Below are 25,043 nucleotides of genomic sequence, written 5' to 3'. Positions count from 1 at the left end.
CTGTCATTTAATTCAACCTTACTTATACATACTTTTAAATCAATGTACCCACTAAAAATGTATATTAAATTGGGGCAGTCACAACATGTTCCTGTTTGTTGAAACTCTAGAATCCAACCATTTTGTTGCCCTTCTGTTTAAATGCCAACTGCTATTCTACATGCTGAACCTTCCCCTATGGGAGAGTCAAATCAAGACATTGACCATTTGATATAATGCCCCATGCATGGACCTGTTATTATATTTAGCAGACTCATTCTTATCCAGAGATTAAGTCCATTTATTACAAGTTCAGTCCCCCAAAGCAACCTGGGATTAAGTGGCCCGCTCAAGGGCATGATGGAGATAGGGAATCCCAGTCCAACCCTCATTATTAGCCTATTAGTGCTAATTGCTAACCAGTGGACTCTGTACCTATGTGTGAAGTGTTACATACAGATGCTCAGTTCAATTCCCCACATAGAGCAGCACCATTTTTCATTCTCAATACTAGAGTTGGGCAATATGATCGATCCATCCATCCATCCATCCATCCATCCATCCATCCATCCATCCATCCATCCATCCATCCATCCATCCATCCATCCATCCATCCATCCATCCATCCATCCATCCATCCATCCATCCATCCATCCATCCATCCATCCATCCATCCATCCATCCATCCATCCATCCATCCATCCATCCATCCATCCATCCATCCATCCATCCATCCATCCATCCATCCATCCATCGCACATAAATTCCCCTGCCTTTTATTTGAACTAAAAAACATGAGTCATTAAAAATGTAGCAAGTAAACACAAACTTCAAGCAACTTCCACACACTCACAGGCGTGCGAAGGCATGCTGTTTTTCACCTCAATAAATCTGTTTCTCAGCGCTTGCGCATGGTGTGTGTGTGTGTGTGTGTGTGTATGTGTGAAGATGCTGTTGTCAGGAGGGATTCTGTGTCCCCTGTACTCTGAGCTCTGTGTGCACATGATAAGGAGCCTCCATTACTCCGACACAACAGCCAGACAGGTAAACACCCTCCATACCCTCCTGCACTTATCTCCAGTACACACACACGCACAACTTTCTTTCACACAATCAGAAAGGTCGGCGTGATTTGTTGCCATGTGTATTGTATGATCAGGCCATCAGACTACTAAGCCGTTTATTGGTAAACAATGTCTTTCCAAGTGTAGGCTAACTACACACATGCAGTATCTGATTTTAACATTGTATTGCTTAAAGTCTCCCTGTAGTCAATCATTTTATCCCTTAAAACTCACCAAAATGACATATTTAAAAGTTTTTTTCCTGTGAAAAAAAGGTCGGACACATAACGGTAACTGATATGATTAGCCATTAGCTTGACTATGTTCTCAAACAGCTAATAATGTGTTGTTAATGTTACGTTCACCATCTCAGAGTCAGACAGCTGCCTTCTAAACATCTGTATACTTAGAAACGCTTTGAACAACTCGAACGTCAGTGGAGATATAGGCATATAGTTAATCATAACATCGTAAAATATATATCATATACAAAATTAACCCGATATAATTGCTAAATGTACCCGTTTTTTTATTTTTTTATATATAAACAGAAAAATATAGGGATAACCTGGCTTCTCTTGAGACTCCATTGCTTCACAGCACAGTTAATGGTAGAGACTCCATTGCTTCACAGCACAGTTAATGGAATGCTAAAGCCCGCCTACACATTGACGTGATTGGTTACGACAGCATTTGTGACGTATAGATTAAAAACATCACATCAAGTATATCATGATTGCCAAAACATTTGTTAACTAAACAGAATTTAGTTTATTAAATTATTAGTATATTAGAATATAGAAATAAGTTTAGTGACAACGTTACAATGTTTAAATGGTACAATGACTGGTAGGCTCACGATTTAAATTCATAAGCTCGCGATTTGATTCTGATCCTGATTCAATATCGATTCATTTGGATAAATATCAGGTACAGTACCTGCATGTTAATTTTTCTCAAGGAAAAAATCTCTCAACTAATGCTGTAAACATACAGGATGCCCTGTCAGCTTATTATTAAAGGTTAAAATTAACAGCTCAAATAAATATAATGCAGTTTTACAATAATAACGTTATCATATTTTTTATGAAAAATATAATAATTATGTAATATAGTGCATATATTTAGCAAAATACTCCTCTCTATAGTTAATTTTTCTTTAAAAAAAAAGGTATATGTAATGTTATTGACATATTGCTTACAAAATTATTGACCTCTTTCTTCGGTTGAAACACTGATTGATTGATTACATGAGACATGATACATTTCTGTAAGTTGTACTGTATCTTTCAACATACCTTCTAATGTTCATTCGTGCTTATTTACTATTAACTAGTAGTTAAGAGGAAGAGATGATCAGTTCACGTGCTGCTTGATCTGAGGCGCTAAGATGGTTAGCATTACTGTCACTACATTCACCACCTTGTATCACATGTCAAATTTGACATAAATAATTCAAAACGCTCCATAAATAAACCAGCATGTGATACAATACAACAAGAGTAATGGTCGGCAGTATTGTTAAACTAATATGTACATGTTGAGCTCAAGGTTTCGTAAAAATACAACAAAATCACACGAAAATCCACAACAGGAAAGGTCTGTTATATGTCTACGCTAATATAGGTTGTCAGTTTGTGTTTGGATGTACTGCTAAGCTAAAACTTTCATTAAAGTTAATTTGCAAAATTACAGAGATTGTATGGCACAATATTAGTTAACCACAATAGCTCAAGATAAATGAAATGGGTTGACGCAGCTTTACTTACCGCACGACATCAGTGAAGCATGGTGGGTAGCTATTTTGTTTTGAAAAATCTTTTTCTTAAAAGCCATTTCTCGTAAAAGCAGGCTATTTATGCAGGCAGAGACAAGGTCAACCTCCAAAGATCCATAAATGCCAAGTGATGTATTCATTTTGTCTCAAAACTCTTGTGAATATGAATGCAATGGCAACATACCTCAATGCATAAAGAGCTTGGTGTTGGATTTGAGATGTATGGCACATATCTACTGAATACATTACACCAAGCACTTGATACTAATGTGATTTTTCATACATATTCCTGTTGTTTGCCTTTCAGGACAAACAAAATGTCACTGAGGGAGAGGAAATGTATCATGCTGCTTTTTGTTTTTATTGTGCTCTTCTATATTAGGAGTAGTATTATCAGAGGTGATCATATTAGCGTAATTGAGGAAGAGCTTCATAACTGCAGTGGCATATAATCAGGACCTTAATGTCTTGCAGGGGTTTTAACTGTGCCATGCTGGATAACCCAAGCCCATAAAAAGCATGATTAGGCACAGCAGAAGCCAAAGCAAGCAAGCGTGTGTGTGTGTGTGTGTGTGTGTGTGTGTGTGTGTGTGTGTGTGTGTGTGTGTGTGTGTGTGTGTGTGTGGTTGCCCTGATAAACCCTAAATTACATGAACAAAATGTCCCCACAAAGACGGCAATGATCAGAAATCCTTGTCCTTGTTGGGAAGTTGTTTGGCCCCCATGAGGAAAACAGCTTATAAATCATACTAAGTGCTGTTTTTTTTTGTTTTTTTTTAAATGCAGACATTTTTCTGTGATGAGTCAGTTTAGGGGTAGGGTTAGGGTTAGGGGATAGAACAGTTTGTACAGTATAAAAATCATTATGTCTATGGAGAGTCCCCATAAAACATAAAAACACAACAAAAAAGAAAATAGAAATAAAGCAAATAGTATTTGTAAAACCATAAGGCCCCAGTTAATCTTTATTTGTTCTGGGTTTTTTATTTGTTCTTTATTTTCTGTTTATACTTCTGTCCATCCATTCATCCATATGTCTGCCTTTCCATCAATCATTCAATCCATCCATCCATTAATCCATCTGTCCATCAGTCTATCCTTTTTTGTCACTTCATCTGTTATCCATCCATCTTTCTGTCCATCCAATCTATCCATCCATCCATTTGTCCATCCTTCAATTCATCTGTCTATCCATCCAATCTATCTGTCCACCCATCCATTTGTTTTTCATCCATCCATTTAACCATCAGTCCATCCTTCTGTATGTCAATTCATCTTTATCCATCCAACCATCCATCCATCTATATATCCATATTTACCCATACTTTTGTCCATCCTTTCATCCAACTGTCCATCCATTTATCCACCCATATGTACGTATATTGATCTATTATCCTCTCATATGTCCATCCATCCACTAATTTGTTTTTCCATCCATCCTTCCATCCATTATTTGAGTGATTGATTTCCCTTAATTGTTGCAAAAGAGATAATCATTGCATAAATTCCCTCGAGTGTTTAAACAGATTGTGTGTTACACTGCTCCAGACGTGCTACAGAAATTTCTTGTAAAATATCATAAATCACATTATGTCATGTCAGAGTGAATTTGATGCATATACAACAGGGTTCCCGCGGGGTCTTAAAAAGTCTTAAAAAGTCTAAAATTCTGAACTTTAAATTTAAGGCCTTAAAATGTCTTAAAAACAGCCAGATTTTGATCCGTGGTCTTAAATTTCATTTAGTCAGGTCTAAAAAAGGTCTCGCCAACAGGCCGTTCACATATCACATCTTTTGCGCGCTCAAGTTCGTTCAAATGTAGGCGCGCGCGCGCTCATAATTGAAGCGACGCACTCGTTTTTTTCCAGGCTCAGCGAGATAAAAAAAATCTCAACTCTTCAGAATGCCGCAAACGCACCGCAGGTCATGTGACAAGAACCAACCAATCAGCTTCGCCCCTTTCCGTAACAACATTAGGTGTGTTCGACATCGGCTGCGGCTGGATGTAACCGATCGGCGAGAGTAGCCGCGTGCAGGCGGGGAGGAGCTGCAAACGGAGACGTGAAGTCGGACACTTTCTGGTTCCCGTAGTGACCGCTCACGTGGTGTTTGCATACTTTACCACAGCTGCAGTGAAATAAATGCAATATTTGCCAAATAATACACAGATGTTTCATTTCATGAGACATGTTCATTCAATACTTTATGTACTGCTTCATACAGCGTCTGTTTGAACAAGAATAAAGTTCAACATAAGCAACTATCAATGAAGTGGAGTCTACGTTTTTTAAGCAGTTTTAATTTGATAAACATGACACAATATAACATGACAACGACATGAAAAGAGTGTTCACTGTTATAATAAACTGATTTGAGAGCATTAGAGGAACTAAAGGTGTTCGAATAAACACGAAACACACGTGATCGTTGTCATGCGGTGAATCCGGCCAATCGTGGAACAGCTGTGTCGTCATCAGCCCTCCTGCAGCCCAGTGCAGCCGCTCTTGAGAAGCTGCGCTGGCTGAGTTCTCCGGCTACTCTCGAAACGCTCTCGCGGTACTTTGATGCCATACGTCACAGTCACGTGGCGTCGGCGCTGTATCAAGTCGGACAAAATTTCTAACCGGCATGCACTGCTTCAAGTCAGCCGCCGATCGTTCTGCGCAGAGCTGCATGAAGTCGAACAAGCCCATTGAAAGCTCACTCAACTGGAAGGATGCGGGTGCACCCAAACACTACGGGTGTTTTTCTCTTCTCCGTAAATAAATTTTGAAGCAGAGCTACAGCAAGCGTTTCTCGCCGGTGGAAATCCATTAGCCACTAAAACTTCTTTGTCATTGACAGGCATGAAAACTTCTCACCTTGGTGGCTGTGGCCAGCATTTACCCGCTATATCTCTATAGTTACCATAAACTTAGCAGCTTTAAAAAACCAATCATCATTCCTAATGCAGAAACCTGACAGCCAATCCGAGTCAGAGTAGGGCAGAATTGTTTTCAAAGTCTTTAACACCGCGAGTCTGATGACACACTGCCGAACAAAGAACCGCACGTCGGAAAGCAAGCCTGAGGTAAGTTAGCTTACAATGTTAACTGTCTTGTCAGATACAGACAGCGATGTTGCCAATGTCATTATTTTTAATTTTGACATAGAAGTGGGCGGGATAATATCGCGAGCGGGCGCGGGCGCCGTGAGCGCTGAGCGAGCAGGAACGAGTAGTGAGTTGTCGTCGAAAAAGATGGATAATGCAAAAAAGCTGTCGGCGGTCTTTCTATGTTTTCTAAACATAGAAAAAGAAAGAGAGAAAAGGAGATGGCATGTCAATTGATGCAACAGCAGCTAAATAAGTGGATGGTGAAAGCCTACAGGTAGGATTTTGTTTTGTGTCCAGGCATGTAGGCTAATGCCATGCCATCGGGTCTACCGGTAGATTCCCGGTGGGCCGACGTGCTTTTTGGGCCGATACATCTCATACTTTTTTGTTTCGTTTTTTGTCTTAACGGCCCATAAAACTCGTACATCGGCGGCCCATTCGTTTTGTTTTGCTTAATTGGCGGCGCTGGGTTAGTGCGTAATGCATTGGTCAATAAAAAGTCAGCGTTAGTTTTTTTTTTCTGACACCCCATGTAACACGTAGATCAGCGGCCCATTTGGTTCTTTTCTTGATTGACACTGGGCTAGCCCAATCACACCTTTAATGTGAAGTATAGAAATATACTCTTTCAAGTATAGAAATTAGTACAAAACTAATTATGAAAGTTTCCTTTATTTTTCAGTGCATTTGTTTTACAATATATGGCTATTACTATCATGGGATTAATATTGTAACTATTATTATGTAGTAGTAATGTAGACAGACACTGTAACTAAAATAATTTTTCTTTGTTTAATTTGCACCAGATTGATGAATTTAACATTTAAAAAGCACTATATATATATATATATATATAAATTGATTGGATTGGATTTTTTGCTGCCGCATCCTTCTCACCTTTTTTACCCCTGACCTGTTTTCATGCCTGCATTGTGGAGAGCGCAGTGCATGGTTGCATTGCAACGACAGACGCCACGGGAAAATCCGACCGAATTTTACTATTAATAATAAAAGATAAGCTAAAGTGCATTGTAAATGTCAGTAATTTATCTTTTTATAAAAAAATATTTAAAGTCTGAAATATGTGAGGTTTATCTTTTTATAAAAACAACTTTTTTGTCTAAACTTTATTTGAACTTGTACATGTTAGTATATAACATGTTGCAAGACACTTTTAAAATCTGGCTATCATTTTTAATGGTATTATTTTAATGTTTATGTAAACAAAAAGTGCATATTGATGCAAATTTTATTTGTTATTTGCTGGTTTTCGACATTGTGTAGTATTAGTACTTTTTGAACAGGATTCTGTGATAACCGTGGTCATTTTTGTCACTATAATCATTGAAATGAAATGTTCATGCCATTTCATCTCTAGTTATGATCAACTATGATCAACTAAAATCAACTAATTATGTGTTTTTTACAGTAGGCCTATAATATGCATAGTACAATTTTCTATAAAAAAAATTATATATCTGATTCTGACACACGTTGTTGGGTGTGGAAGGTTACTAATGTGATTGTTTTATCTGTAAATTAAATTTAATGTTTTTTCAATTACTTAATTCATTGAAATAAAATGAATTCTTTGATTTGAATTTTTTTTTTGGTAGGTCTTAAATTTCAAACTTTATGGTCGTAAAATGTCTTAAAAAGGTCTTAAATTTGACTTGCTGAAACCTGCAAGAACCCTGATACAAATACATATGGTTGATTCAAAGTAACACAGCTGATATATTAATATGTAAGAAGATGCTGATAAATAAAACAACACAAAGAATACATCATTTGTATTCATACAAATATGGGAAAGTGATTTGTGATGCAAAGTATATTGCCTTTGATTTAGTCTGTAGGAGATTTTATTGGAGATATTTGGGAGATTAATATGCTGTTGGATTTTATAGGTAAATAAAGGGTCAGCATTTTTCAGCTGAAGATACTCCAATTATTTTAAGAATAAATCATTACACATTGGCTCTGTTCCAATCCCTAGTACACTGCTTTGTTGTCTACATAGGCAACTACTTTCTAAAGCAACATCCTAGTCTAAATAGAACCTCAAGTGACTGATTTAGAGTCCATTAACAGTAACCCACATTTACCACACAAACAGATGCAAAGTTCTTTACAGTGTAGTTTTGCGTTATACTTTTGCTAAGTTAATGACACAAAAACACATACACATAAATTGGTCTATAATAGTAGATTTTTAAAGCAATAATTCTACAAACTGCACTTTTGTTCTTCTAAACCTTTATTTCTGTGGAAGACATGGAAAGCCATTTTCGAGATTCTCTGATAGCGTATTATGACCATCAAAAGGCAAAAAAATAAACCAAAATAAAAGTAGTCCATGCAACTGCACTGTATTCAAAATCTTCTGAAGAAAAATAGCTTTGTGTGAGGAAGAAAGCAAAATTTGTGTGAGGAATAGAGCAAAATTGAAGTTGTTATTCACTGAAAATTGTGGTGCCTGCAATAGCTGTCAAATCTCATCTGCACTTTCACGTTTTAAACTTGGTGTCAGGATACGCCACACCTGGTTTGACGTCAATAACACCAAATGGCTTCGGTTCTCACAAAATGGTATCTAGGAAGGTAGCTTATTTGGTTTTGGAATAGAGCTATTGTCTCTCAATGTTCCAGAAAATTATATTATGTTCAAATGCTTTTTTCCAGATGTCATTGTCCTTTCCCATATGCTGTGCACCCAGGGTTTAGCCAAGGGGAAGGTGATAGTCTTCCCCCACCATGTGCAAAAATCACTGTAAATGGATATTCGACACCAGTGAATGGCTTTTATGGAACCCCCTAAAAGATTCCTATTAAACCTGTATATGGCCAGAGATGATTTGTCTGTGGGTGAAATTGGATTAGTTGAACTGTAAAGCTTCAACGTCGTGCTTGAGACTCACTCTATCTATCTGGCCGTCCGCCATTAAACAGAGAGGGAGAAAAGAGGAAAAAACTTAAATTGCATTGGTGGAAGTGGTCATGGCGGACACCTTTAGTGGGATCCAATTAATTTTTATGTGGAGTTGGCAGTCTGTGGTGGGCAGGGGTTGACTTTGGTGTCTGTGTGTATAGCTGATGTACTATAGATTATAAAAAATGTGTTTTGATGATATCTTGGGAACTGTATTCTGTTTTTTGGTTTGATAGTTGTCATGCCTATAGGTGCACCGGTATCTTTTCGAAAAATTTTACATAAAATAATTGCAGTACTGTTTATGCTTTCAACATTCAAGTATTTCATGTGAAAAGAGCTAAATAAGAAAATACTGAAAGGGAAAAGAAGAAATGAACGAGTGATGTGAAATTAAAAAAGCAGATATGAACATCGGGGGCATATTTCGCCCCGTTAGCCATTGTGCTACAGCCAACCCGTGACAGAACACGAGACCAAACAAAGGATTTATACAGCTAAAATTTAAATGGATGTCCCCCCAGTCCATTTGCTTCTGCTGGAGCAGGGGGAACGTTCCGTCGAGGATCACACAGGGGACTTTCTAGACTTAGCATGCCGAACTCATTACCCCAACCATTCGCAATGTATTTTCTACTATACCAGCCTCAATGAGTGGTCGAAGGCATGCCTGCCCACGCAAGTTCCTCGAGGGAGCTTCGCCTAATATGTGGAGTGGGTGCTGGTTCAAAATATCCCACCGTTTACAGTCTACATCACAGATGAGGACATCACCAGCCCCACTCTCAATCCAGAGCCCAACCAGCCGTTAGCCATGTCCGCCACAGGAATTCCAGAGCACACTATTGACTCAGAGCCCGAGCCCGACATAAATCATCTCAGTCATCGCTAGATATGTTATATGATGAGCTGGATGAGGTTTTTGCTGAACTTCAGTCATCGCCGGTCCCACAGTTCCATATCATCTCCGTCATCACTGAATAAGCCCTGTTACAAGTCGTCTCTGGTTAAGCCCAGCACCAAGTCTCTTTCATCGCAGATGGTCCTGCCCAGCCTCCCTCCTCCACTGCCAAAGGCATCCAGATTATCAACCTAGTCTTTGCTGTCTCCCTTCAGCACTTAAGATCCTCTAGTGGTTCCGCTCTGCTGCACAGATCTGCCTAAGGCTTTCTAGACATTAGTTGTGCCTTAGCTCATGGATCCCATCAGCTCCTCCTCAGCCCTCCGACCCATCGGCTTCACCTTGGCTCAATGCTCCCTCGTCTCAAGCATGGCCTGCCATCCCTCAAGCTCCGCCGGGCTTCCTCATCCCTCTGGCTTCACCTTGGTCCACCATCGCTCTGGCTACACTTCGAACTTCTGAGTCAGCTGCTGTGCCTCGACTCTCCACCTCTCTGACTCCTCCAGGCTCCTCCTTCACTCCAGTTTCACCATGGTCCTCACTCCCACCATCTTCATCCCGGTCTGCCAAGCCCACGCCTCCACCTCAGTCACGCCTGCCTGCAACTCCACTGTGTCCCTCTAGGCCTTTGGCATCACCCTGGCTTTTCAGCTCCGCCTTGGTCTCCAGCGGCTCTACCTCAATCAGTCGTCTCCCTGGTTCCATCTGGTTTCTCCACCAAGGCTCCAACATGCCTTCTCCCTCCATCGGCTCCCCCGTGGACCTTCATCCTGTCATGGCTCTAGGTCATCCTCCTGCTCCTCCCTTATCTGATCTGGTTCCCCCTGGCTCCCCCCAACTTCATCTTCTTTCTGGTCATCGTCTCCTTTCTGTCTTACTCTGCTTGCACCTCGTCCTCCTTCCTTCCTCAGTTTGGACTATGTTTTGCAGCGAGAGGACGTGCCTTAGGAGAGGGGGAGTCATGTCATAGTCATGTTGTTTAGTTTTTGGCTTGATTAGTTTGCAGTCTTAGTTTCCAGTCTTAGTTTTCTTTGTGTGCATGTAATTTTTGTTTCTTCTCAGAAGCACTCATCCACTGTTAATGCATAGATAAACAATCATTAAAAGTTAAACAAAACCTTCATAGCTCATGAGTTTTCAGAAAACCTTTACAGGTAAATGCTTTATTTATCATTGTGAAATTTCATTGTTTATTAAAACGGACACATGATTGGTGGGGAAGTTCATGCCTTTCTAATCGTGAGCCTGAGCAGGTTACCATTTTCTTAAAATGTCCATGTATTATGTCTGTTGTATACCCTGAGGAAGGCTCTTAAGACAAAACACATTGGTATTTTTTTTAAACTATTAAAGTTTCCCTTTACCACGAATGTTGCAGGATTTTATACAGGTTATCATTGTTGACAGAATTTAAAGTATAATATTCAACGACACTTCCTCACACAGCAGTCAGCTCACAGCACTGTTCCCTCCACTTTACATACATGCGTTTACCTTACATTAGTATTTAAATAAACATTTCCTCCAAATCTTTATCTTGCGTTCCCAGTTAGCTGCCGCTCTGGTACGTTTTTTTTGAGAGCACAGTCTTTGCCTGTAGCAAGACGCTGAGCACCAGAAGGAGGCAAATATGTGAATTATTCATCCCAGCATTTTTATTATTTATGATTTTTGTATAAACTTGTATCATGCAAAAGATTTTTTGTGATGTTTAAGACTTTGGAGTAAGATTTTGTTGTTTACTGTCGTTTGGGCAGTGAGGGTATAAGACAGTGTCATGTTTTGAACAGAACAGACTTGTAAACCTACCTGTGAAAGTACCTGTGAAATAACTAGGTTTGTTTACTGACTGTCATAGTAATTCAAACCATTTCCAATGTGATCTCGGAAATCTAATGTGGAAACTCTCATGCTCTGTTCCAAGCCCTAGTAAGCTGCCTTGCTGTCTGCTGTCTACATTGTCAGTTTTCTAATCTTCATGGAATCTTACCCCGATTTCCATTCATCCATCCATTCCACACAAATAGCGTTTTTTATGAGAAGTTTATGATTTCTGGAGCTAGCATGTTGCTAAGCTGACAACATGAAGCATAATAAATACATGGCACAAAGCTATTTTAACAGATACTTGTCAGAATATAATGAGTACAATTATAGTCAACATTTCTCTCAGCTTCATCCATTGAATTAGGGCTTGTTGCATTGCATTCTGCGAGGGAATACATTGGATGCTTCAATAAAATTGGGGGAAAACAATCTTATATAACGGAATCACTTTTCAACCTCCATTTTGGATGTGTGTTTTTTTCCACTGAATATATGATTTTCCATGAGGGATACATGCAATACAACGCAGTTATATGAATTCTGAAAAATGAGGATTACTGTGCACAAATGAAACGGATTAGTGTTATGATAATTGTATGGTTGTGTGTGGTGTATTTTTGTCATTTTTTTTAATTCACAGCATATTCAGAATAGTGCCGTGATGATAAACAAAATACCCACTTAGGAGGGGACACATTCTCGCGACCTTGCGAAACGTTCCCTAAAAGTTATCTAAAGGTGATGAAAATCCCAAATCTTTACAGAACATTAGGGACGTTCCTAAAACGTCCTCTTTTGGTTAGGAAAATGCTGCAGTTCAAGGTTCCTTATATGACTTTAGGGGGACATTCCATTTTGGTTATTTTATGGTCACATATCAACGCTACAAAGAGGACATTTGAACGTTGACACAGAACGTTCCCATACGGTTCCCTGTTAGTCAGATGGGGACGTTTCATTGGGGACTATACTGCAACATATCTTCCTGACCCATTTGGAAACGTCGATTAAGAAGCACCTATATGTGAAATACAAAATTATCATAAAAAACAACACCATTTCTATTACAAAGATATTTACTTTTATTAAAAAAACACTTCGTATTTTTCTTTGAGTTTCTGTGTGTTTTTGATCTGACAATAGTTTTTCTCAAATGAAACTGTAAAATGCTCAAGAAGTGACTCTCAGAGCGGCTCTAGAGATGAAGTTGCACGTGCATTTATGTCTTCATATAGTGAGGCAGCAGAGGCTGAAAACACTGTGAGCGTCATGCATGCTTCAGTGTGTGTGAGGTAAATTAAACCACGCGTCTGCACCATTCATTCACTCAAAGACAAGCAGAACATGCAGGATTCATATTTAAATAGTCTTTTTGCAGTTTAATATTCACACACTAGTATGTGCTCCTAGTAAAAATAGTTAGTCTGGAGGTTGGGTACCTGGAATATACTTGGTACTCTGTACTACAGAAATGCTGGTATCGTCACATTTTTTAAATTTCAGTACCGACTTGGTACTGAAGTACCGGTACTTTTGACAACCCAAGAAGAGACCTAAAGGGAACGTTCTATAGTATTGGTCCCCTAAAAATTCCCGGAACGTCCTGAATGTTCCCTGAAGGTCCGCCAAATAACGTCCCCCAACCTTTGAAAGAATTCCACATTGTGACCGTCTTGGAACATTCTGGGAACGTTACCAGGCGATGTCCTTGACACCAGTGAGGACGTTCTGAAAATGTTCTGGGAAAGTCAAATTTCCAAATAGAACATGGCCTCCTAAACGTTCCGAGAACGTCCTGAATGTTCCATGAAGGTCAGCCAAATAACGTCCCCCAACCCTTAAAAGATCTCCACATCGTGACCGTCTCAGAACATGCTGGGAACGTTACCAGGCGACGTCCTTGACACCAGCGGGGATGTTCTGAGAACGTTCTGGAAACATCAAATTTCCAAATAAAATATGTTCCACTAAACATTCAGAGAACATCCTGAATATTCCATGAAAAGGTCCACCAAATAACGTCCCCCAACCCTTAAAAGATCTCCACATCGTGACCGTCTCAGAACATGCTGGGAACGTTACCAGGCGACATCCTTGACACCAGCGGGGACGTTCTGAGAACGTTCTGGAAACATCAAATTTCCAAATAAAATATGTTCCACTAAACATTCAGAGAACATCCTGAATATTCCATGAAAAGATCCACCAAATAACGTCCCCCAACCCTTTAAAGAATTCCACATCATTACCATCTCGGAACATTCTGGGAACGTTACTAAGTGACGTCCTTGACACCAGCGGGGACGTTCTGAGAACGTTCTGGGAACAGAAAACTGAATTTTTTATAAAACTGAACATGCCACTCACTGGAAATTTCCCATTTAAAGTGTTGCGAAATTTGCAAGAAGCAACGTAATGACATTTTGTGGAAATGTCACCATTTACTTGGTGACACCATTTACTTGGTAAAACAGAGGGATGCAGCTTCAATAACATCTACATGCTGGGTTTCGATTAGGTCAAAGAAACTCATTACAAGAATTTAAGGGGAAAATGAGATTCTAATTTCATCACTAGAGTCTCTGGGATGCCATAAAAACAGTAAAGTCAAATCAGAACAAAACTTGAACATTTAAATATTTTTGCTTCGTTATAAAGCACAAATAAGAACAAAGTAGAGGGCCTCGTTATATGTGCACAGGGTGTCTATATGTATAATCTACATTTGCATAATCATCCCCCACCATTTGTTTTCTCCATATGTTGAGGTATGTATAATTGAAGATGCTGAAAAGCTTTTTTTTTTCTCTGGAAGCATTTGAGGCTTAGATTGTGGTGGTGTTCACTGATGTTGTTTCTTCTCACTGTCTCGTTTCTTCCCTCGACCCCCTTCCCATCCTCTCCACTAATCTCTTCTCCTCCCATCATCTCAGGAGAGGATATGACTGCAGGGCTGGCGGCCTTTAGCTGTAATTGGTGACTCTATTAACTGAAAGAAGGGGAAAATGACAACATATAAATGGAAGAGACAATGAAGTCTTTGTTTATAGTAGCTTACAAACACTCGCTGCATGCACACACCTTCCCTCTGATTTTAATATGCGCTTCCTCCTGGCATGTGCAGAGCTCCCGTGGGTCAAAAAAAAGAACATATTCAAACCTGTACTAATAATTCCCTTAGATGCTCAGACACTGTTGTGCCCGTAAAGCTCAGTGATGCAAATACACAAAAGAACCCAGTGTAGCGGGTTCTGAAGTGAAAGAGGTCAAGTGTTTGATAATTTAATCCATTTGCGGATGTAATTTCCTTAATATTTGACCTTCCTGCCATGGGTTTAAATCATTTCTCAACCTTTTTGACTCCAATTTGATGACATTTTTTCAAGCTTGGCAAAAATAGAACAACTTTATATTCCTAAAATATGTAAGAACATATATTTTTGTCTACATGTCATGCGCGGGGCTCCGTGGATTGTCAAGTGCAAAATAAATAAATACCATAAAAGTACCATAAAAGTATCAAATATGACTCCTGCTCTGTATTCCAAGTCATCTGAGGCCATATGATGTGTTATCTCATATCTCTGACCAGGCTTTGTGCATTATTAGTTTCTATAGATACACAGACAAATTGAGTCACACAGCTCTCTCTCTCTCTAGCTCTCTCAGTCTTGCCACAGTAATATTTACAGAGGATTAGGTTGACAGCAAAGCATCTAATCTGGGATCAGGCCAGCAGTCATTCAACACATTCTCATGCCCAGAGGCTGTGGCACACGGTGACATCAACGCTCCCTCAAGCCCTCTGTGTTCGCTGTGTCTTTCATCCCTTTCTCTTTTGGTCTCTCGCTTTGAGACACATCGTCATCCGGGTAATTTTTTGGGGGAAATGGTGCCTTTACCAGTTTGATTAGGTGGGTTTTAAAGGAAATTTTTGCAAGCATTTAAGCATTCCATTGGATAAATATGTTAAGTTGTTAAGTAACTGCTTGCACCATTTCAAGCTAAAATAATACATAATATATGCTGGGATATAAATATACCTTCAGAACGGTATTGGTTACGGTAACAGGGCTAAAAGTTTATTTTACTTTCACATTATAAAAGGTCATGAAACTACCTTTTGGATGAAAGAAAATATCCACTTTCTAGTTATCAATTGTTTACAAAATCACAGTAACACGATTGACATTTTACGATCATCCCCATCTAAAACACATAAAAAAACACTTTAACTTGACCTTAAAGAGTTCACTATATAGACGATGACTAAAGAATGATACTTTTAGTTTATGGAGTCATTTATTACCTCAAAAAGGGAAAAATATGTTTGTTTGTTTTTTCTTATCCTGAAAATAGCTTTTTTTTTTTTTTTTTTTTACGTTTCATTGCTGTATTAGCAAATGTGCATATTTTAATAAAAATGAAATAAAATGAAAATGAAAATAAAAAACTAGCATTTTTTATAATCTCTAATATATATTTAAGTTGATAAAATGTATTATTAAAAGGCTCCAGGTATATTAAAAGGCTATATTAATATATATATATATATATATGAAGAGTTCAGATGCAAAAGCCTCTAAGTGCCATCTGAAATTTTCTTCTAGAATGATCATTTTTATCAAGCTTGTATATTTAAGTTTAGTAATTTCACTTAAATGACAATTCATAGGTAATTTTCATTGCCATTTAAGTGAAATTACTGAACTTAAATATACGAGCTTGATAAAAAATTATCATTCTAGAAGAAAATTTCAGATGGCACTGGCTTTTGCATCTGAACTCTTCATATATATGTGTGTGTGTGTGTGTATGTGTGTGTGTGTGTATATATATATATATATATATAAATAAAATAAAGATATCGTTACCATTCAGAAGTTTTGAAAGATGTTTGAAAGAAATTTTATTCTGCAAAAAAATGCATCAAATAGTAATGCATCAAAAAAAATGCATAAAAAAGCATCAAACTGTACAAAAGTAACAGTTAAAACTTTTATTATTATAAAATTATTATATAATACATTATTATAAAAAAAATTATTTCAAACAAATGCTGTTTTCTTGATGCTGAACTTTCTGTTCAAAGAATCCTGAAAAACAATTATTATATGTTGCATTGTTTCCACAAAAACATTAAGCAGCATGTGCATTTTCAATATTGACCATATTAATTAATATTGTTTCCTGAGCACCAAATCAGCATATTAGAATGATTTCTAAATAATTGTGTGACACTGAAAACTATAGATAACAGTTACTTTATATATATATATATATATATATATATATATATATATATATATATATATATATGTATATATATATAAATGGAGCCTTGGTGACTTAAAAACATTAAAAAGAAATGTAAAGAATGTAAAAAATCCGGACCCAAACTTTTGAACAGTATATGTAGATGAAAAAAGAAAAGGTTTTAAAAATGTCTAGCTTAACATATAGTCAATTTGCCATCAGCTGTTCATTGTTAAAAATATGTTTTACTCATATAGGGGACCCATTTTACCCATCTACTTGCCTATATCTCTGCTGCTTGCCTGACTGAGCACTGCTGTTTTCCACATCTACAGATGAGCAGGCGGAAACATCCTGGGACGCCCGCTGTACCTTCTCACCCTCTCCCGGATGGCATGAGATTAAAGGAAGGGGGTCAGACAGATTGCTGAGGTTACATCTCAGATAAGATCAGAAATGTGTTTGCTGTCAAAGCGCTTCAAATTGCATATTTTTTCCAAGCTGATCCTTCTTTTCCGCCACTACGCCATGAGTGAATGCTCAGATGCCTGTATGCCTCTGAAGTAGGAGGAAAGCAAAGCTTTTTTGTCATCCAAAAAGGTAAACAAGGGAGGGAGAGATATGAAGCATGAGAGATCAAACATACGATTGGAGGGAACACACCCTACCCGTCACCAGAAAGCTTGGAGAAAAGCTGTGCGTGTCACAGAAGCTACAGGGGTGTTTACTAAGGACATAAAATATGATGTTCTTGCATAAGGGTACATACAAAGAGTCATTTTGAGATTTTGAGTCTTTTGCATGGGTTGATAATATTGTAATTCACTTTGTTAAATGTTGCTTCTGTGATTGTTTAAAGCAGAGCTTCTTTGTTTTTTGAGGGGGTAAACCCCCCTAGTTGTTTTGTTTCTGTGAGGTTTGCGATGTATATTTTGTCAGCCAAGTGAGATTAAGTATATATGAACAGCATTACAGCTGATGGATATCTTCATGTATGTTTCTGCCTTCTGTTTTGAAGTTGGTGTGGGTGTACAAGTTAGTGGTAGCGTAATAGTTAAGAATCTAGGCTGCTAGTACAAAGTTTGCTGGTTCAGTTCCACAACTAATTGTATTGAAAACCAACTGGGATTTCCGTAGTAAATATTTAAATAGTTATTATTCAACTTCACAAAAATGCTTCCTATTCAACTGAATAAATGTTGTATTTGTTTGATTGGACAGTATGATAACTAAATAAGGGGGCCAAGAGACACAATCAATCCCTCATGTCTCAAATGTGTTTACTGAGTAAGCATCTTTTGAGATCCGCCGAATAACCCACTGAGGGGATTGCATCGCCCGTTTCAAGAGTCCCCTCAGGCTATCAGTTGTAGAAGAGGGTGTCTGAAAAAGCCACAAATCCATGTAAATTATTAACATCAATGCAGTGTTTGTTATGACTGGACAAATAGTGTGGTTTTAAATGCACAGAGTTAACAAATAGACAGTGACATATCACAGCGATGTTTTCTCTTCCTTCCTCACTTCTTCCCTTCTTCTCTGGCATTAATAATACCAGTGTGTCAATAGGCTTCTTGGAGGTTTAGCTAATAATGAATTTCTTTGGAGGGCAGGGTTGTTACCGTTCCAGCAGGATAGCAGGTCGATTTGTTGGTTCTGAAATCAATCTTGCATCTCCACTATCAATCACTGTGAAGCACAGTGCTCTCACGTCCTTGAACTTTTCTGATTTGTGGCTTCTTACCAGTTGAAAGAGCTCAAACACATTGTTAATCTTGTTTGTATTTCCTTGCTTTGTTAAAAAACAAAACCACCACACCGGGATATTTCCAGATAGCCTCAGGGGTCAATATTAGGTCCAATGCTGTTGTACATTTTTTTTTATTTTTTTTTATGAATGCTTATCATTGTTTATCTCTGGTCCATAATATTGGATCTTTAAAGCATATCTATACCTTTGTGAAGTATGTGGAAAGTGCATTGAAAGCAAATTTTTCACTTTGCATCTGAAAGGTCCCATATTACCAGACACCTTGTTTTTATTTCTAGCGGCATCCGGGGATAATCCAGCTTCATACACAGCATTATAAGGACTATGCCATTTCCTAATTGACCAATGGTCAGATTAGGAAGGACACAATGGACTTCGCTGACATGGCCTCTCACAGTGATAACAGATGGATTACGAATTGAAATAGGACAGGCAGAACGGTAGTACTGTGAAAACATTACCTCAGCTGATTGGAATGAGATCAGTATCACTATGAATGACAGGTCTCATGAGCTCTATTCCAAAATATAGTAAGCCTCTATGCTGTCTTCTATCTACATAGACACCTACACTCTAAGGCAGCATCTTAACTGAAACAGAACCTTGTAAGTGACTGGTTTGGAATACTATTTATAGACAGCAACTCGGCATGGTGCACAAATCAAAAACCTTATGTGAAGTGCACAGGAAACCTTGACATGTTGCTAAGCTAATGACACGGTCTCCTAACAAGCATATTACAACATAGGAGAATTTTTATTTTCACTGCAATTCTCTATGAGGATACGATTCTACACTGTAAAATGTGATACTCTTACACTCCCATTTTTACAGTTTAATATTAGTTTTCTATTTTGAATATAATCTACACGTTATTATACACAAAGCTCATATTCTACTGCCATTATTCCCGTCTTTAATGTCATAGAAACATTTATTTTTATTATTATAAGTTGAAAATTGTTGTGCAGCTTAATAAATTATGGAATCATTTTAATGATTCTTTGATTATTATAGAATTTATTAGAAATATAAATATTTTGTAACAAATGTTTTTACTGCCATTTTTCTTCATTTTGTAGTGTCAATTTCTTTAAGTGTCAAAGATGTCATGATTCCCTGTGCTTTTGTTATCATGGACTCTTATTTTGATATTATTTTGTCTTGTTGTGCCTGTCTATTTAGTCTATGTTCAGTTCCTGTTTTTTTTTAGTTTCTGTTTCCTGTGTTTCCATTGTCCTGCTAGTTTCCATAGATACCCTGGTTAATAATCAACATGTCAACTAATCGACTTCATCTGTCTATCATCAGCCCCTTGTTATCCAGTGTATTTAAACCCTCAGTTATCCTCTATTCTCTTGTGGTTCTCTTTATTTTCCTTAGTGTTTTTATTAAATGTGATTTCATCGTTCATCTGCATCAAGCCTCTTGAATCTGGATTATCAATCCAGTACATGACAAAGTCTTACTGATCTAAAACTTTTAAATGCTAGTGTCTTAGTTTTGTTTTCCAGTTTAATAAATAAACAAACAAACAAATATTTAAAAGAAGATACATTTATTTGAGAAGCAAATTGCTAAATATTTTACGTGTTGTTTTCAGAGAATCATTAATTGGAATATTCTTTCTTCCCCATTAGCAAATTTCTTATTTTAAACTTATTTCTTATTTCTGTTTATGCTTAAAAAGTAAATTTTCCAATGGGATCTTTGTCTTTCTTTTTATAAATCAGCTTCTCAAGGCTTGTTTTAATAATGTTCAGATATGTATGGGGAAACAAGTCTAAAATACTGATTAGAAAAATAGATTTTATTTTATCTGTTTATATGTATTTTTTATTTTAACTAAATTAGCCATCTTAGAAGGCAGCATTTTGTTGCTGCCCACCTTTTGGATAAATCTTTGCATTGGGAGCATGTCTATGATGACTCCTTCTTCCATGCCTCCTCCTCAGTCTCCTGCTTCTTTTCCATTGCTCCAACATCTCCATTGCCTGCTCCTCACTTCCTCCAGTATTTTCTCCCTGGCTGTCCCACTTCATCAGACCACCACAGTCCATTACATCCCATATCTCATAATCTTGCCAGTATAATGCTGCTTTTCCACAGTAAATGGGTTGGTGGTTGTGGATTGCAATTGCCAGTTCCTTTTGCAAAGCATTAATAACCAGCTGTAATTTCCCCTGATGAATCACAGTGCAATGTTGTCATATTGTCTCATAAACAGGAGGAAGAAGAAGTAGGTCACCGTCTTTTCTCATCACAAGCCACATTCTTTGCAAGGGATTACTTGCAGTGATGCTTTCATGCATGGTCAGGATTGGGACCCTTGGCAGCTATAAGGCTGATTTTCCTTAATGTTTTCAGACGGTGACTGTGTGTGCCATGACTTTGAGGGCCAGGACAGGAGTAGCCTTAAGTCTTTCTTTAGAGTCTGTCACATCGCAGTGCCTGGTCCTTAGATCAAGTGACGGTAATCTTGTATCTCCCAGCAAGACCAGACAGTGAGACTTAGGAATCAAGTTCAAGGAAACGAGACAGGGTCCATATTGCAGGCATTAGGAAGTGTCCGGAGGCATCCTCTGAGTTTGGTTAGTGCTCCATCCTGACCTCGGTTTGGTTGCCAAGATGATTCATAGCACCCAGCCACAGAACAGAAGCATGCCACAGAAAGCTGCACTAACCCCATTCTACCCCAGCTCTTCAGAAGAACAAGCTCAAAGACTGTACAGGCTTCTCGCATGGCTTGGTGCCTACTAACACAGTAACAGTAATCCTCTTGGATCAGAGCAAGATAATCACATGCACAAGACAACAGAGTAAACACCAGAAGTGATGGATTTCTAGCTAAGCATCTCATATCTTTTCTCAGATGGAAACACGGCACATGCTCTGCACATGTTCGTCTGCATTAAACATTGTTTGTTTGCCCCCAACCCACAATTCAACCTAGTTCCATTTTCATGTTGTTAAATTACTTCTCCACACAGAAGCTGTGGCCTAGCAGTAAGCGCACATGCTTCGTCACATTGCACTGTGGTACTCATGAAGGCATTGCGAGTTTAATTATCTTTTCTTCTTGCTATTTCATGTGCTTTCTATTATCTCTATGAATTAAAATGGTGAAAATGACTTAGGAAGTCAAGGGTAGCTGTTTTGCGATAGGTGCAGTAATTAATATATTGCAAAAAAAGTCCTTCATAAATAAATCTTATCCTTTATTTTTCTTTCAGAATTCTATCAATCACTATGAAGCACAGTGCTCTCACATCCTTGAACTGATGTGTTTGTATTTACTTGCTTCATTGAAAACAAAGCCACTGGTGTGCCTCAAGGGTCAATGATAGGCCCAATACTATTGTAAATTATTTACTTTTTTTTCATTTAGTGAATGCTCATTGTTGGTTTTCTTGGCCCATGAATCTTAGAAGCATATCTACAAATCTCTCTGAATACATTTAGTTGATAAGCAAACTGTATATAATATATTTAATTTAAGATATCTTTGTCAGAAATTGTATATTGAAATCTATTTAGAGATATCATGTTGAAAAAAATGTTTCAAGTAATTTATTTACTTTTATGGTTATAGTTGAACCTCAAAAGAACAAGACATGCCTTATTCGGAATATTGTTACAGATTGACCAATTTTTAATACACTGCAAAAAGCCTGTGTTAAAACTGTATTACGTATTAAAATGCACCTACTGTAATTATATATAAAATCGGTTGACCAGAAAACACCTGGTAAAAAAAAAAAAAAAAAGAGATCTACCCTTTAGTACCATCTAGATTATCATGGATCTTTAAACTAGACTAAAATGCCTAAAATGAATTGAGTTTAACCTTATATTATTTTTCTCGTAAGTTTTGCTTGTTTCAAAAGGAGCATTTGTTGCAGCTCATTTAACATTAACTGAGATTACAGCCTTTTGGGGAGCACTAGTTGTTTATGGATAATATAATAATCCAAGGAATGTGCTATCATGTCCATGCAGTGGAAATCAAGAACTTTTAGCCTATACGAAGCACATACTGTTCATGTTACATGACTGATGAGGCTGCAAACCCATGCCAGAACATAGCCCACACGCCATGTTTTCAAAGAAATTGCAAGCCCAAATCCTTCACGCCTCTCTTCGTTTGTCTACCTTGCTTGGGCAAATGTGCAAAGACACTATTTCCAGATAGTATTTTCCTCTCCCCTTCTTCTCAGCAGGAGATTCTGTATAAAGGTACATTTTGTACACAGGAAGATGGTGCCACTTCGAAGTGGGCGATAGTGAGGACAAATAACTAGCCGCCTGCCGCACTGAAAAGCTGTGTGCCTTTTTGCAGATTGCTGCAGCCCAGGATTTCTCATGTGGAAAGAATCACTTTTTTCTCTTCCTCTAGAGGTTGGTAAACTGGAAAGCACTTCCCGACTGTAGTTGAATTAGATGTAAATTGGTTAAAAACACTCTAGAGAGAAGCTCAATAAACTCAATTAAATAAATACAGTAAGTGTATTAGGATTTTGCATTGTTTTTCCTAAGTATAACCCCATGATATATGTCTGTTATCTGTCTATTACATTTCCCAGTGCGCCAAACTCTATGGAGTGAAGCGTTACTAGGCAATTTATGTAATAATTAGGTAGCACTCGATGCTAGAGATTTTGAGTTGTATGGCTCAATGCTGATAGCATGTTTACATTGTGTTTCCTACTTTCTGCCTACCTAGCCTCCTTCCATGATGCAAGTGTGTTGAAGCCTTGATACGGGTCATGTGAAAATGCTGAAATCAGATATCATTTCAAGCTATTGGCATGACAAAAGTATACAGCTAGAACAGAATTATCTGTTCATTACACGGCAATTACAGCTTGAGTTAACAAATATGAGATGACCCAGAATTTCAGTATTATGAGGTAACACCTCAAAACTGGTGCTAAATGAATTACATTCTATAAAGTGTAATCAATTCCTCTGTGCTCCCATTAGAAAGTATTGTTATCATGAAAAGCAACCACTGGATAGCATTAGGTGTGGCTAATTATACCTGTCCAGCATCAAAGGTCCACTTTGGAATTAGCATAGCACTCTTAGAAAAAAAAGGTACAAAGTCTGTCACTGGGGTGGTACCCTTTCAAATGGTACTAATTTGTACCATTTAGGTACTAATATGCACCATTTAGAGATAGGTAACCTTTTCAAAGGGTACTGTTCCTACCATTTTTACTCAAGTGTGAATACATATTTCTATGGATGCGAATGTGAGTTTGCACAGTTTTTATATAAATAGCCTTAGCTAAGTGAGCGACTACATGCACAAGGTTAGCAAGTGGCGTAAAATATGCCCAAACCAACTACATATAAGGGCTTTCCACACAGCAATTCTCATCAGACATACAACACTCTCTAAAGACATACTCTTTTCTTATGAAATGTATTTAAGATTAAATATCAAGGGTGTTCATTACATTACATCAAAAGAGAAACCACATACCATTAGAATTTTTATATTAACTATGTAATGTCTGCATGTATTCCAAAATAATAACCAAAAGCAGTAACTATTTAAACAATATCTTTTATTTGTGAACTGATGTTCAGCTGTTTTTAATAGTCAACTTATTTTCTGTTCTTCAGTCATCAAGCTCGGTTAACATTGGTCACAGATATACCTTTTGTTTCACCAAGATGATTGCTTGCTTAAAAAAACAAAAAACACAGCCATTGTGTTTTTAGGCAATTTTTTTATGTTTGATTTTAATGTGAAATAAAACTGTGATATCTACAGTAAGTGGCTGAGTTGTTTACTTAGTTTGTAATTAGTCTTCCAATTAACGCCATAATGTTGTTCATTCAGACCGATCCACGAACATGCACGAAAACAAGAGTCAGGTTTTATCGCACTAACCAATCATATCCAATCTAACCAATCATATCCAATCATACTACAATACAGGCATTACCTCCTCTCACATGACTTTCCCCCATTCATTCTCAATTACCCCCACCAAACCCACTGCAAGCTTTAAAATGGGCTCAGGGGAGGCAAGAGGGATCCGTTACCTGCTGGTGTTGCTGTTGGACAGTGTTACTTTAGAAAAACAAGTGGTTTATATACTAAACCGCCCCTGCTATGTATAAAATTCCATCTTAACATATTTTATAAGGCTACCAAGAGTATGTGATGTATGCATGGTTTCAGTTGTTCCTACATTTTTGTTGTACTAAAAAATTGTATGAAAGTTATTAAATCATTATGATTTGTTCGTGAAAACCTTTGTACACAGATATCACACACATTTGTACATACGCATGGTCCCGTGAATGAGACCACAGTGTTTGGCTACTTAGCATATCCACGTTATTCTCCAATGCTAGATGTTGTAAATTACTCTCTTCTCCATTCAAAATGCGACATGATCTTTGCGACATGATAGTCACAGCCAGT

General features: G+C 37.7%; 1 protein-coding gene and 1 long non-coding RNA gene across 10 annotated transcripts in view; both read left to right on the top strand.

Annotated features, from left to right (window-relative positions):
- Positions 1–25,043, top strand: part of magi2a (membrane associated guanylate kinase, WW and PDZ domain containing 2a) — a 246,271-nt gene that overhangs the window by 109,598 nt on the left and 111,630 nt on the right. The gene's annotated exons all lie outside the window — the stretch shown is intronic.
- LOC309497931 lies at positions 4,642–6,049 on the top strand. The gene is made up of 2 exons (XR_014205764.1): positions 4,642–4,748; positions 5,488–6,049. It is a non-coding gene; the product is annotated as an uncharacterized lncRNA (long non-coding RNA).

Source organism: Leuciscus leuciscus (assembly GCF_965113295.1).
Source record: "Leuciscus leuciscus genome assembly, chromosome: 4".
Taxonomy (NCBI): domain Eukaryota; kingdom Metazoa; phylum Chordata; class Actinopteri; order Cypriniformes; family Leuciscidae; genus Leuciscus; species Leuciscus leuciscus.
This window is presented reverse-complemented; position numbering and strand designations above follow the sequence as displayed.